The 14,836-nt window shown below is 45.3% G+C and overlaps 1 protein-coding gene across 3 annotated transcripts in view; it reads right to left on the bottom strand.

The window, feature by feature from the left end:
• The window catches only part of SH3KBP1 (SH3 domain containing kinase binding protein 1), a 1,044,962-nt gene that overhangs the window by 843,636 nt on the left and 186,490 nt on the right, over positions 1-14,836 (bottom strand). The window lies entirely within an intron of this gene.

Genomic DNA, 14,836 nt, shown 5'->3' with positions numbered 1-14,836 from the left:
TCGTTCATTATTACAAAATCTACAGCCAAAACTACCCTACACAGTTCAGGATAGCTGGTGAGATATTGGACTGGGCATATGAGAGATAAAGGAGTACGGGGGTAGTGGAGTCAGGAAGTAATCTGTCTTCACTTATATGGAATGTGGTTGGACATTCTATGATCCTCAAAGTTTTGCACTCTATTATAATTCCATTTACATAGTGCCTTGTACCCCTGGCAAGATGCCAAAAAGCGTTAGCAGACTGATTTCGAATTACACAATTGGGACTGTTAGATCGGGAGAGTGTTTAGTTGCACTGAGGTCTATGTGAGGAGTGTTTTGGTGTGGTTCTTGGCTGATCAGAGTTGCTCTGATCCTGTCTTAGTCACTGGGCTAAGAATCCAACTAAGGGAAGAGGAGTGAGGGATATAAAGCATACACTTGAAATCAATGTTATTGCTGTGCATGGGGGAAAAGGCCTCTTTGGTATGTATCTAGGAGCAATAGAGGAGCAACACATGGCAAGCACTGTATTCAAGCAGTCATGGCAAAAGATCTATGGAGTCATTCAAAAGCATGTATTGGATACAGGAAGTCAGGCCACGCATGAGTGACCAGTCAATGACCCAGAGGTATGCACTGTATACTGGCAACCACAGTCGTGCACCAGAGACACACAACCACAGTAATAGCTTTTTAGAAGGCTAGCTGGTAGTGACTAAGGAGTAACCGACAATTATTTACTATTACAGGCAACCACAGAGCAAGAGAACCATAGCCTATGAAAGTTGTTTTGGGACTACAAAAGGGCAACAGAGGAACACATTACTGACATGCCCTGGCTACAGGCAGCCAGTGTGGGCGATCTAGAGTCCTGCCAGAGTGAGAGAGGGATAATCCACTGGCATGCATAAGATAAACAGCTGTAGTAAATGTTGTGTATCTAGGAGTGAGCTAGAGGGAATCGCCAAGCATGTTCTGTCAAAGGTAATAAAGTAATTGCGAGAAAGGGTATCCGAAAAGCCAAAGGTTGCACTTTTTATATGTGGGTGCAGACCTATTAGCATTGCCAAAGCCTGCATGTTTTGGCATACTGATTGGTTAACAGCATTCCAAGAATGTCTCGAGGGCCTGCACATACATGCTTACACATTGAGCATCTTGCAATTATTTTTTAGTTATAATTAATTTAACACCCATTCCAAGGTGGCCAACAGCCATTTCTGAATGCTAAAATAAGAAACTAAGGGCCAGATTTAGCAAAGGGTTTTTCCCATTTTGTGTCAATGGGAAAATGTGTTCGTACTAAGTGTGCACAGAATGCAGAATGGTGAACCAATCAGCCCAAGCGAGCAACAGTAATCGTGACAGCTGTCAAGCCATCATAAAAAGAATTCGAAAATTATAGTAAGGGGCAGAGAATGAGGGGGCAGAAGAGGGGAGCCTGGAATGCTGTGCAGCTGGCCAGAAGCGAGGGATACAGTAGCAGTGTGCATCAGCTGGATCCTCGCAAAAAGAATTAAAGTAAATAAATAAGGTGGGGGGGGGGGGGGGCTGGACGGGAGATGATCGTACAAACGGGTGGTAGAAGAAAGAGACCGGAGGCTGAGAGGGGAAGACAGGTACAGAAAGTGAGGAAACCAAAATGCTCCAATGGAGTGCTAAGAGAACATAGTCCTAAGGATACAACTTATCCAGTTACAAACAATGTAAAGAAGAAATGATGTGGGGCAGGGCAAACACACGAAAAGGGATTAAACGTACCAAATAAAGAGCGGGAAACTGGGAAAATAGAAAGGCCCCCTGTCACGAGCTAGAGGCCACTCAATGTTTTATAGTGTATTCAATAGCTCTTTGGCAACATACATCTAAGGCTGCCAGCGGGCGAGACCTAAAAAGTTGACCCTTGCTTGCCACTGTCACCTGGAAGGTAAACATAGTGAGCCCGAATGAAAAAAACCTGCCAACAGTCATCAAAGATCGACACAAGCCATAATTTTCTATATTAACAAAGTTTGAAAAGGAGCGCATTGGAAGACGCATGTGGACAAGAGCAAAAACTATTCACACAGATTTGCAGTAGCGCATCTTGATAATGCTCCAGGTATCCCAAGACGTGTTCCAGTACACAGAGGAGGTGCTAAAGGCTAAACCCCTCAACAGCAGATGAAGGTACTTCACACTGTATCTGAGGAACCTGCGCCTGTTCATCGGGATAAAAAGTTGTGCTGGGTTTCTCATGTGGACCTGTGCATGAAAGCTATGCGGCACCCCAAACCCTCCAATGGGCACCTAATACCTGGTGCACTCTCACCTGCTACAACCATAAGATCCAATAACCTGTGTGCGGGGGAATACTTAGAGTAGGTCAACTCCACGAAGGATGCATGAGGATAGCCGCAGGGAGGTAGCTGGTAACAATAAAAGTAGGGAGTCACAGTTTGGAGCTTCAAGTATCAGTACTCAGTTTTCCGGCCTACAATGGCTACTGACGCGGGCAGGTTTTCATCTAACATTAGGAATGCATGCACATTTCAAGAAGGCTTAGAAAATAACGCAGGATATTTGTTTACAAAAGCAAATAGTGTCTGCATGGTAATATTAACTTTGCAGGTTACGGTCAGACCACACCGAATGCTGAAGGTATATCTGCAGATTGGGGTGCATTTGGTATCAGCTGACAAAAATATAGATATTAGGGTGGAGACAAAAGTGGTTTCTCTTCCTTGAGCTCGCCTCAACATCATATAACCAGTTAGAATTGAGCTAGGCTTCCTTCTTCAATAAATATTTATTCTCCAAAACAGTGCGTAGATGCCTCTTCCTGGAAAGCAGTACAAAATACCTACTTAACTACATTCAGCCCTCATATTTTTGAAGTGCATTAATTGTGATATGGTTTTCTAGCCAGCTGGGTTTATCTTTTTGGGGGTGTCTGGCTAGGTGGCAGGACGGGCTGTAAATAGAGATGGCTTGTAGCGTAAATGTGAAAACCATGGAGTGTCTGGAAAAATTGTACTGATGAACGTGCCTTGAAACATATTAATGATGGGTACAGCCCCTACTTGGCCTACATGCAGAAGCTTAAGATGACTGGGGCACAAAATGGACCTATGGGGCACACATAGGTTATAGAGATTCTCTGGGATCTGAGGTGCCCACCAGAATGAAATGGTGTTGGTTAGACATGTAGAAGGACAACAAAACACCTGTAGAGGGGTTAGAGGAAAAATCTTCCTTGTCCAACCTCGCAATATATTAATCACTATAGGACAAGAAAAACTAGTGCATCCACCCCCCCACCCCCCCCCCCCAGGGGTGGATGACCACCAATGTGAAAACTGCCCTCACCCACTTATTGTGGCATGCTTCGTCATTGGGCTGCTGCTAACACACTCCCACGTAAACCCACCTTGGAGTGGAGCAGTAAGGATGGGGAACAAAAAATATTACGCAATAACACAAAACACAAACGGGGACCAGAACAAACAACAGAACATAAAACGGTCTCAGGAACCTTAATTTTCCTTAAATTTATTATGGGACCGCCTGGACAGGATTAAAATTGGACCCTGGTGGTGATCTCAGGATACCATTACCTGTTCACCCCAGTACCTGTTCATTAGTCAACATGTTTTGACCACTTTCCTGCTGCCCCTTAGGGTCAATCGGGCTTCATCAGGACCTCCATGGGTCCCTGTTATTACTCTCCTCTACCTGTCATAGATCATGGCTTATATCACTGTGTGTATCCAGGAACATTTCTCCCTGGTCGTATACACACCTGGGGTTATCCGTACTGTAAAAGGTAGAAAACAAGAAAATCACACAGGCAAATATTCTTATTGCGATGGAAAATCTTTCTCTTCCAGTATCTCCCCACCCCCCCAAATATTTATTTTAATCTATTTATCCACATATCCATGCAGATGTGTGTATTTAATCCCCATCTCTCAAAATAAATCCTTTCCACCTTGAGATATCCCTGTAGTTTACACCATCACCCAGGTTCCAATCACCACCAAGTAGTGAGTTTATCATCTTATAAAAACCCAATGTCACACTCACCGAGTTTCCATTAAATCACTTTGCAACCCGACACCAGGTGGAAGCACCACCCTTTAGTCACACATTAAATAAAGTAAAGGGAGACCATATTTATATCCAAACACAACCACCGGGTAAAAAAAATCTCAGGTTTCTTCAAATTCACAAACGTATTATGTGCCTGCTGACCCTCGCGGGTCCTCATTCATTCCTTTCTCCTAATATCTGGGTAAATGGTATTCACGAAAAATACTCAAAAGACTGCAATATTATGCACAGTCAACCATCCTTCCATCCATGAGCATAACAGCCCCTCGTCGCCTCGTACTCCTTAATTCATCAAGAGACCAGTGCCTCCTAGAATGCTGCCGCCCGGTTCCGTGTATGGAACCGGCCCGGTTACTGAGGTCCTCTGATATTCCTCCTCTGATGGCAGCACATCATCGCGCTGTCCGTCTCTGCCCTCTTTAAGGAGTTACCCACTTCCCTTTGTCTATTCATGGCCCACATAGGTGGCCATGTTGGAGGTATTATTCATGGCCCACATCGGCAGCCATGTAGAAGGACAGCCAGCGAATGGAGTAGTCAGTGAATCTCATTCAAGACTTCCAGGTGTGTATGAGGGTGAGAGGGTTGACTATGTCAAAGGCAGCTGAGGGTGTAAGGTAGTTAGTGGGATATGTATACGTTTTCAACTATGTGTTGTGAGGATGTGTTGTGAGTAGGTAAATGGTTTGAACCCAGAGTGATTGTAGGGATGAATAGTATGGGGCTGGGCTAGGCATATGATATGATCATACCTGTAGATGCTTGCTAAGGTGGCAATAGAGCAGAGGTTTCGACCCAAGGCCCTTTTAAACCCAGACAGGTAACTCTGTTGCAGTGGCATAATGAAAGTTGAGGGGGCCCCCCCTGCAAAGTACCGTTGAGGGGGCTCCCCTCCCGCCTGACCCAGTTAGGGGCCTGCCGCCCATGCACAGAGTACTGTGCTGAAGGGGCCCCTGGAGCTCTGGGGCACCCCGCACCATGGGGGCCTTTATTACGCCACAACTCTGTTGTCTGTTTCCACCCTTAGGGGAGGGCGCTCAGTCAGTGGGAGGCCCTGAACAGCTGACTAGATATGGACAAGGCAAAGCCAGGAGTGGGCCAATATGATCCTCCACTCCCTTAGCAACGGTAACAAATAGCTTATTACTCTTTGAGCATCTGCATATATGTTTAGCTATGTGTAGTATTTATAACAGTAGTTAACCATTAGATAGACAGTAAGGGATAGCTAGACAGTTCAATAAATACATCTAAATGGCAGGCAGACAGGAAGAGAAGATAAACAGATAGACAGATAGATAGGTAGACAGATAGATAAATAGATAGACAGATAGATAGATAATCCAGAATGTTTCCAGCAGATACCCCATCTGAAGATTAATATATATCGTCTGGATTTTTTCCTATGGCACTTCAATGAACCTGATGAATATGTACCAAGTGAAAACAGTGAACACTGGCACAATTTACTTCTTGCTTTTTCATACATTTTTCTGAAAGCAAGAACAGAGGCGCAAACGTTGTGCTCCATAGAAGGAATGTTACACTTGACAGGCCATCCTAGTTTATTAAAAAAAAAACAACCTCAAATCAAAAATTGCTGTGCGTCACAAGCCTTTCTCAAAGCCAAAAGCCATCCATCCACTCGGCGTGCTCGCTAATGAGGCACTTCCAGTCGGAAATCAAATCTGGGCAGAAAAGAGATAATAAGCAAGACTGAAATTAATGCGCTCAGTGATTAAGAGCCATACCGAGGCAATCTCACTTCCAAAGAAAAATAAACTGTGAGGGGGCAAAAATCATTGGCTGTGCCTACAGCCTTGCATCTTTTTCCGTGTTCGTGTTTAGTTCTTTATAGCATGATTTCTGGAAATAGAAAAGCACCGAACAGTAACATAGGCAAGACCAGCTTTGAGCCCAGAGGCTGGCTCTCCAGGCTGCTCCGTACTGACGCACACAACTGTGCCCCCTGGGGCGTCTTCGTCAACATTACAGTACACGCAGGCGACCGGGGCCCTCCTTGGCACGCTCCAAACCAGCTCATTTAAGGTGCACACCAAACCTTTACCATCAGGTCAAAAGCCCAACACAGACCCAGCCCGCTGGCAAACAAACAGCCAATCAAATGCATGAATTCAGGCTGTATAATGCGAACTGCTTCCCTGAGTCAGCGCCCAGAAAGAACCCCAAAGAGGATGCAGGTGTGTGAGCAATTTCTTTAAACTGGCCGTAAAGTCAACGGGAAGTGCTTTCCAAGCAGTGACAGCGGCGACAGAACAAGCACTGGCAAAGCCATCAGGTCTGCAAGAGTTATTTTCTTTGCTAATGTGTTTCAACCATATTATACACCAGCGTGGCTACTATGCAGCAAGGCCAAAAGGAGCATAAAGGAGAGTAGCGTGGAGTGGAGCGTCGTGGAGAGGAGTGGAGAAAAGTGTCATACAATGCAGTGGCGCGGGATGTTGTCCAGTGGCATAGAGTGGAGCGGAGGGTTGTGAAGTGGCATAAAATGGAGAGAAGTGTCATGCAGTGTCATGGAGTAGGGAGTAGCAGAGTGGAGTGTTGTGATGTAGCGTGGAGTAGAGTGGTGTAGAGTGGAATAGAGTGGAGTGGAATGGTGTAGAGTGCAGTGGTGTAGAGCAGAGTAGAGAGGAGTCATGTAGAGTACAGTGGAGTGGAGGGCTGCAGAGGGGAGTAGAGTGAAGAGTGTTGTGTGGTGGAGTGTCATAAAGTATGCTCTTCTAGAGTAGAGTGAAGGGTCGTAGAATGTCATTAAGTAGAGTGGCATAGAGTGGAGAGGACAAGGGTAGGGTGGCACAGAATGGAATAGAGTGTCCGAGTGGAGTGTCGTAGAGTGAAGTGAGTAGAGTTGGAGTGCTGTAGATTGGAGTGGAGTGTTGCATAGTGGAGTAGTGGCCAAGAGTGGCACAGAGTGGAGTATCATGGAGTGCAATGGAGTGTTGTTGAGTGGAGCAGAGTGGAGAATGGTAGTGTGGGGGGGAGTGAAGTAGAGTACCGTGGCATAGAATGGAGCAGAGGGATGTAGAATAGAGTACAGTAGAATACGGCAGAGTGGCGTAGAGTGCCACACACTGGAGTAGAGTGTCGAGGAGTGGATAGGTGTAGAATGGAGTGGCATAGAGTGGAGAATGCATAGTGTGGTAGTGTACTGAAATTACAGATAACACATTTTTTATTGAAATGACCATTACATTCGCACAGACATATAGTTTTACAGATATGACTATACAGCATACAAACGATAATGTGTCGGAATGGCAACATCTAGTGTATTGATGTTTTTTAATCATATTCAAATATTTATTTTCAGCACACTTCAGAATTACACAAAATGTGCTTCATTTGTGCTTTCCTAATTCAGATATATTCTGAAATATTTGCACAGTTCATTTAGAGACATATAAATGTTCCTGTGTGCTAGAAAAAAGCCTATAGTAAGTAAAATAAATTTGAATAGCACACAGTACCCAAAGGTGTCATGGTGCTAGCAAAACAAGGAGTTGCGACAGAGGCAGGAAGAGCAAATGAGAAAGACAAGAAACTCTTACACATAATCAAAGGGGAAAAAAGCCCCCTCTCTTTCAAACCACCAAATTATCAGATAAAGCCTCTCACTTTCAAGTCAGAGAAAGAAAAGTAGCAAGCTCTTTTGGAAGACAGAGTCTGACATTAGACCTCTGTCTTAGAATGCATAGCAAATGTGACAAAATAAGAACAAAATTTAAAGGCCTGTTTACAAAAAGCGAGCACTATGGAAGAACACAGTAAACGGGCTAGTCTCCATGGGAATGGACTAACTCCAGCTGAACATCCTAAAACAAAAAAAGTCAGCAAATAGAAAGCAAACAAATATAAGTTACAAACCACAAAGTCAATGGTAAGCAATGAGTGGAATGGATTCCTAGGTCAGCTCTGACACCTGGGTGAGATACCTTCACTAGATGTATCATCAACATGTGTCTGTTGGAGGAGCGAAGAGCATGCATAGGATGGTATTTGTTAAATAGATGGCCAAGGACAATAGATCCTGCATTGTTAAAGGTCTAGTGGCGTGTCAAAGTCATAGCATGTCAAAATCATTGATAAAGGCTTATGACATAGTCTTTTAAAGATGATGTACTTAGTAAAATGAAGCCAGTGAAGTGTAGCCAAAAGATGGTACACAGGAGTAGGTGTCTTTAGATCAAGAATGAGTTAAACGTTGTTAATTGTAGTCTTCAAGGGAAGCCTGCATCTTAAGTGAAGCCTAACTTACAGAGACAACCTAGTGGTTGGATAGAGGCATCAATACCCCATGGCCACTGATCACCCGTGTAAGCATCAGCAGGGTCACCAAGGAAGAGCACTTCAATCTTATCAGTTTGATTGAAAGGGGTTAGAGTGCATTACATTTGGTATAATAGCACAGAATATTTTAAGGTTTTCTGAGTAGTATACTTTTTTCCATCTAAGCGGATGATAGGTTGTGTTGTCTGCTTAGAGAAGAACAGAAGAACACAAAACAAAATGAGAGAGGCTACTGTGGAAATGGGCTTGCTTATTGCTAAACAAGACCTTGCCGTAACTGTCAGTCAAAATAAGCCCCATGTATACAATCAATCAACCAATCAATCAAGTATTTGTAAAGCATGTCTTCTCATCCGATGGGTCTTAAGGCACTAATGGGGCGGGGTGGAAACGGGTCAGTAAAAGAGCCAGGTCTTGAGGTCCTTACTGAACTGAGCTAGTGAGGGGGGACTGCCTGATGTGAAGCGGTAGCGTGTTCCAGGTCTGCGAAGTAGGAGAAGGATCTTCCTCCAGCTGTGTTCTTCTGGATTCTAGCGATGGTGGTGAGGGCCAGTTGAGTAGCGCAGAGTAGCTTAGAGGGGTGAGTAGAAGGAGAGGCGGTGGTTGAGGTAGGTAGGTCTGATGTTGTGAAGAGCCTTGTAAGCGGGTGTCAGGAGTTTGAAAGTTTTGCATTTGTTGACAGGGAGCCAGTGTAGGTCTCTCAGGTGGGCGGAGATGTGGCTGTGGCGGGGGGTGTCCAGGATGAGTCTGGCCGCAGCATTCTGTATTCTCTGGTGTCTTATTGTTGATGCCAGCATAGAGTGCGTTGCCGTAGGTGAGTTTGCTGTTGACGAGTGCATGGGTGACTGTTCTTCTTGCATCGATGGCGATCCAGTTGAAAGTCTTCTGAAGCAGGTGGAGGGTGTGGAAGCATGAGGATGAGACAGTGTTAACTTGGCAGGCCATAGACAGCGAGAAGTCGAGAATGATGCTGAGGTTGCATGCATGGTCGGTGGGAGATGGGGCAGTTCCGAGGGTAGTGGGCCACCATTAGTCATCCCAGGCAATGGGGGTGGAGCCCAGGATGAGGATCTCCATCTTATCCGAGTTGAACTTAAGGCAGCTGTCTTTCATCCAGTCCGTGGCTGCCTTCATTCCGTTGTGAAAGTTGCTTTTGGCTGTCGATGGTTCATCAGTGAAGGAGCGAATCAGCTGTGTGTCGTCGGCGTATGAGATGATATTGAGCCTGTGGTATCTGACGATTTTGGCGAGCGGGGTCATGTATACATTGGAGAGGGTAGGACTCCGAGAGGAGCCCTGGGGTACTCCGCAGCTGGTTTCCGTTGGTTTCAAGGTGAAAGGTGGGAGCCTGAATCTCAGGGTTTGGCCAGTGAAGAAGGAGCGGATCCATTCCAGGGTTTTGCCGCGGATGCCAACCTTGTGTAGTCTGGTGCACAAGGTCGTGTGGGAGTCAGTTTCAAAAGCGTCAGGGAGGTCGAGGAGGATGAGGGCAATTGTTTCACTGTGGTCCAATAGGGCACAGATGTCATCTGTGGCTCCTAGAAGTACGGTTTCGGTGCTGTGGTTGTTCCTGAATCCAGATTGGGAGAGATCTAGGATGCGGTTTATCTCGATGAACTCGGTGAGCTGTGTGTTCATTGCTGGAAAAGGGAGCAGTGAGATCGGTCTGTAGTTCTTCAGGTCCATTGGGTCTGCAGAGGGCTTCATCAGTAGGGGGTTGATCTCTGCGTATTTCCAGTCTTCTGGGAAGGTGGCAGTCTCAATGGAGTGATTGATGGTACGGCATAGTTCGGGTGCTATGGTGGCACCAGCCCCGTTGAAGATGTGGTTGGCTCATGGGTCCGACGGTGCCCTAGAGTGGATGGTACACATAAGCTTCAGGGTGTCTTCCAGGGTGAGGAGGTTTCAGTGGTTCAGAGATCGGCCGGGGGTTGGAGTCCATGGTGCTGTTGCTGAGCGGGGGGAGGTGGGAAGGGCTTTGCTTGCAAATCCTTCGTAGAGGTCCTGGATTTTTCAGTGGAAGAAGGTGGTGAGGTTGTCGCAGAGGTCTTGGGAGGGGAGATTTCTGTGGTGTCCGTGCCAGGTTTTGCAAATTCATTGACTATGGTGAAGAGTTCCTTGCTGTTGTGTGCGTTGATGTTGATGCGCTCCTGAATGGTTGATTTTCGATGAGCCGGTGGTGCTCAATCCATGGACCTGTGAAATGGAGTGGTCTGCTAAAGCAGACAAACGTGTGTACAGATCAAAGGGATGTCCCACAAAATACCAGAAAATTTGGGGTGCATGATGTAAGTATTCTTCTGGGGTCCTACCTGTTTAACTACTGACATATAATCATCTCTCCCCATCCCATTACCACTGAAAAGCAAAATAATATGCATGTAATTCTTTTTTTTCATTAGGAAAACTCAGGTTTGAAGGTATTTACCAAACCTGGTAAAAACCACATCCCACAGTATCAGTGTTCACCAAGTGCAGGAAACACATCACCCCCATCCGGCCGCTTTTTCATCTGGGCCATGCAGATAATCCTTAATAATAGGGTTCCTTGTTTTCCCCACGCACAGCACAATAACTCAAGGTAGGAGCACTGATGACTATATTTTAGACTTAACCCACATATCAATTACAGGCCATGGAACAGAACACATCACTTTTACTCCTTGCCTATTGGTTCAATGAAGCTGTTTTGCCAGAAAACTAGATATGCAAAACTCATGTTACAGGTAAAAGACCAAATGAGCTTCCAATATGTTAGTCTTTAATTATTGGAGGTCCTCTGCATGCGGATGCTTGAAGTGCCACATCAAGAAGATATAGCGCCCTTTTATGGAATGGTCAACCACTGCCGTTCCAGTGTTACAAGGAGGCACAATGCATAGCTAGTACCACTGGAAAGTACTTAACACTACAGACAAGCACAGAGCCAAGCAAGAGACACCTGCCTACAGAAACAAAGGTAATCAAGGTAACAAAACACAACTAGAGTTCAGTTGTGGCTTACGTGACACTGAAGAGGCGGGAGGGGAGATTAACAGGGGGAAGATGGGGAATCAAATTAAAAATTACATTTTAAAAAACCACTTACCGGTACCGCTGCTTTCACCATTGCGATGCTCTTCTCTTCGCTCCCTGCAGGCACAGGCTCCCAGCCTGCCCTGCCCCAATCCTGACGCTGCTCAGAACAGCATCAGGATTGGCTTGGAGCACCCAGCCAGGGCACTCTCAAGCGGACTGGGAGCCTGTGTAGGCTCTCTCCAGCCCAGCAACTGTGTTGCTGGGCTGAAGAGAGCTGTGTGTGCATGTGTGTTTGGCTGGCCTGAGACGGCCGGGCAAACATACATACTGTAACGCCGCGCTCTGACGCGGTGTCTCTTTCTGTCCTCGCGGGTGGAACGCGCTACCGATATTCGGAGCGCTGTTCCCCGCGTTTTTTTACTCTGCTTTCTGGGAAGCATATATTTTGCTCCCGGTCGCGCTACACTTACTTGTAGCCTTTTTTCTTCTTTTGTTGTTGGTGGTGGGTTTTTTGTTGGTCCTTTTGCCTGTCTCTATCCATGTTGTGTCCATCTTGTCTTCTTCGTGTTTTTGTCCCAGCATGCTCTGTTTTTCTTTTATACTACTTTCTTTTTCCTATACTGGTCTATGGGCTTTTCCCAAACCAAGATGGTGTTACTTTCTGTTCCTTTGATGTCACTTCCCTTTTCTCAGTATATAAGTCAGTCAGTCTTGTTCCTCCTTGCGTTGCAAACACTTCCTTCTGGTTGTGCTGTTCGCTCCTGTTCTTTGTTCCTGCTTTTTTGCCTTGGGAGATTTTTGCCTGTTCTTTGTTCCTGCTTTTGCCTTGGGATATTTTTGCCTGTTCTTTTTTTCCTGCCTTGTACCCTGGATTGCCTATTTTTGTTTCCTGTTGTCAAGTCCTGTTTTTTCTTGTTTTCCTTCAGGAGTTCCTGTTAGAGGTTTTTTCCCCGGTGTTGGGGTTTTTTCCCTCTGGGATTCCTCCTGGAGGGTACGGTCTGCTTTGGCGTAGCCTGTCAAGCGGCACCGTGGCTACTAGAAGGGGTCGCCCTTATCTGGGAGTATCCAGGACCTGTAGAAGACTTGGTGTATTTGCCAATCCGCAATCCAGAGGTGAGAAGTCCAGCGCAGTACGTGACACATGCGCTCTGAATGTGAGTGCTGAGCACTCCCCCTCACACTCGTCACCCCTGAGACTCCGCCCCTTTTCCACAAAAACGACAATAAAGTTTAAAGTTTATTATCATTTTTGTGGAAAAGGTTTGCAGCTGGCGCTGCTGGGGGGAAGGGGGCTTCTCCGCCCTTATGGAGGAGCTGCCCCTGCTGGAGTTACATGGTACAAAAAGATTGCAAAGATGCAACAATTGATACATTTCCGAGAAGAACATCATGAAGTGTGGTGGTAAGTAAGGATTTATTTGTCAAGATTTGTGAACACTCTAGGGAGCTGAATGTTGTTGTTTTCCCATGTGAGTGCCCACCTAGTACTAGTACATAAACGTTTGCATTTGACATTAACACAGTTGAACGCCAATCCAATATTTACCTCAACCACCACTTATTCAACCCGGGTTCTGGTCGGAGGAATTCTGCTTTATATATGGCTCAACCCACATCTGACTCTGAAAAGGATTGTGAAGTGATTCTCTGAGCTTGGTCGCACCCAGTTTTACACGATGGCTACAAAATGGGAACATTCAAGAGGATGAAACTGACACTCTCAGTGTCACAACCGCGGCATAAATTTCCCGAAACTTAGTAAGGCTGTTCTTTGATGCACACTGCGCTATGCACACAAAGGACCTGATACAGAAACAATTGTAGTGACTTACTTAGAACTCTTAACTCTTGCATTCAAGGAGTATAGCAGAAGAAGGGCACTGAGCATTACTTGTACAATTAACACATTTTTTTAGTCAATTTTATAGAAATTAGGCGACAGGTTGAGCTCTAATGCAGCTGCTTCACCTCACATTAAAGGAGCAGTGATCTTGGTACCTACACAGTGCACACACTGCAGTGGTGACATGTTGAAGATAAGTAATACTGGAGAGAGTATTAAACTGTGCAGCAGTTGAAAAGGTTATTTTGCATACTGTTGTCTAGAAGGGAAGAGGGGCCAAAGTGTTTTGTTTAATTTAGAGCAAGGATGCACCGCTCTCTGCATCATCTTGTTAAGCACTAAAAATCTCGCTCTTCTCATCCACATAATCACATAATCACATGATGCAGATGACCAGCTAAATAATTTGGAAAGTAGGGATGCACAGATGTGTCTATTCTCATCACACGGTCCCAACAACTCAAGCTTATGCACAGTGACCTGTACTACACTGGGTTTGGTGTATGTATTTCACCTTATGCACCCCACTCGACATATCGCATATAGAAGATATTACGTCCGACACCTTTCCTTCCAGACCCTTCAAAAATGCACTCTGAAGCCTTACGGGTATCGAGTAGCTTGACTCCCTCATTAGGGTATGAAGCACAACTCCTGCAACATACAATACCAGAACGTTCAAAGATACTGATGATAACTCTACAACTTTGTGCTAAACTTTAACACAATCAACCGAATAGGAGAAGCCCCAAAAAGCATTTAGGGTGCACGTCACTATCTATCAGCATTCAAAGGTGTCTGAAGACCCTGGCTATCAGCTAAGAGAAGACTGTTTCATGACCCGCGACTTAAAGACATCTCACAAGTTCTGTAAAACCTCATGAGGTGCCTTCCCTTAAATGAAGCAGTATCAATACAGAGGTGACATACATGCACAGTGGATGACTGGAAACCCGAGACAACCCACAAATACCTTAACCCTTCCAAAAAAAGGCAATATGCAGGAAAAAAAGCAATAATTGAGACCCAGTCTGTGGTGGACATTTGTTTGATGGTAATAAAATAACACCCCTTATTAAATTCGGGAGCCCACATTTGTTTAAGAAAATTACGTTCAAAACACAAGCAATTTTATACAGGGTATGGAGCAAAGTTAAACACTTTCAACTGCCCAGATTCCACACCACCTTTATATTATGGGGCAGTTTAGTTCTACCAATTTTTTTTAGACATAAATGTATTTATAGTTTGTACGAGGCAAGAGTTGTAGAGCTAATATTTTGTTAAGAGTTTTCTTTAAACTATTCCCACTGGCTACAATGTTAATTTGGTTTAACCAAGAGTCCCCAACTCAGACATTACTTCAGCATGGACGCTGTGATCACTTTGCCAAAGGCTATTTTGGTGATTTGTTTTCCTGTTCCGAGGGGGGGGCACGTGAAGTTGTTAAATAAAACCGGGTGTTCCCTGGGCTTATGGATAGGCACCCGAAAGTGGATGGCATTTCCAGAAACAAGCTGTTTGATCAGAGACGGTTTCTTCTCAAGGGTGGGGGAGTGTCGCCCCCATGCCAGCTACGAGCCGCACAGG

Source organism: Pleurodeles waltl, chromosome 8, assembly GCF_031143425.1.
Source record: "Pleurodeles waltl isolate 20211129_DDA chromosome 8, aPleWal1.hap1.20221129, whole genome shotgun sequence".
Classification (NCBI taxonomy): domain Eukaryota; kingdom Metazoa; phylum Chordata; class Amphibia; order Caudata; family Salamandridae; genus Pleurodeles; species Pleurodeles waltl.
This window is presented reverse-complemented; position numbering and strand designations above follow the sequence as displayed.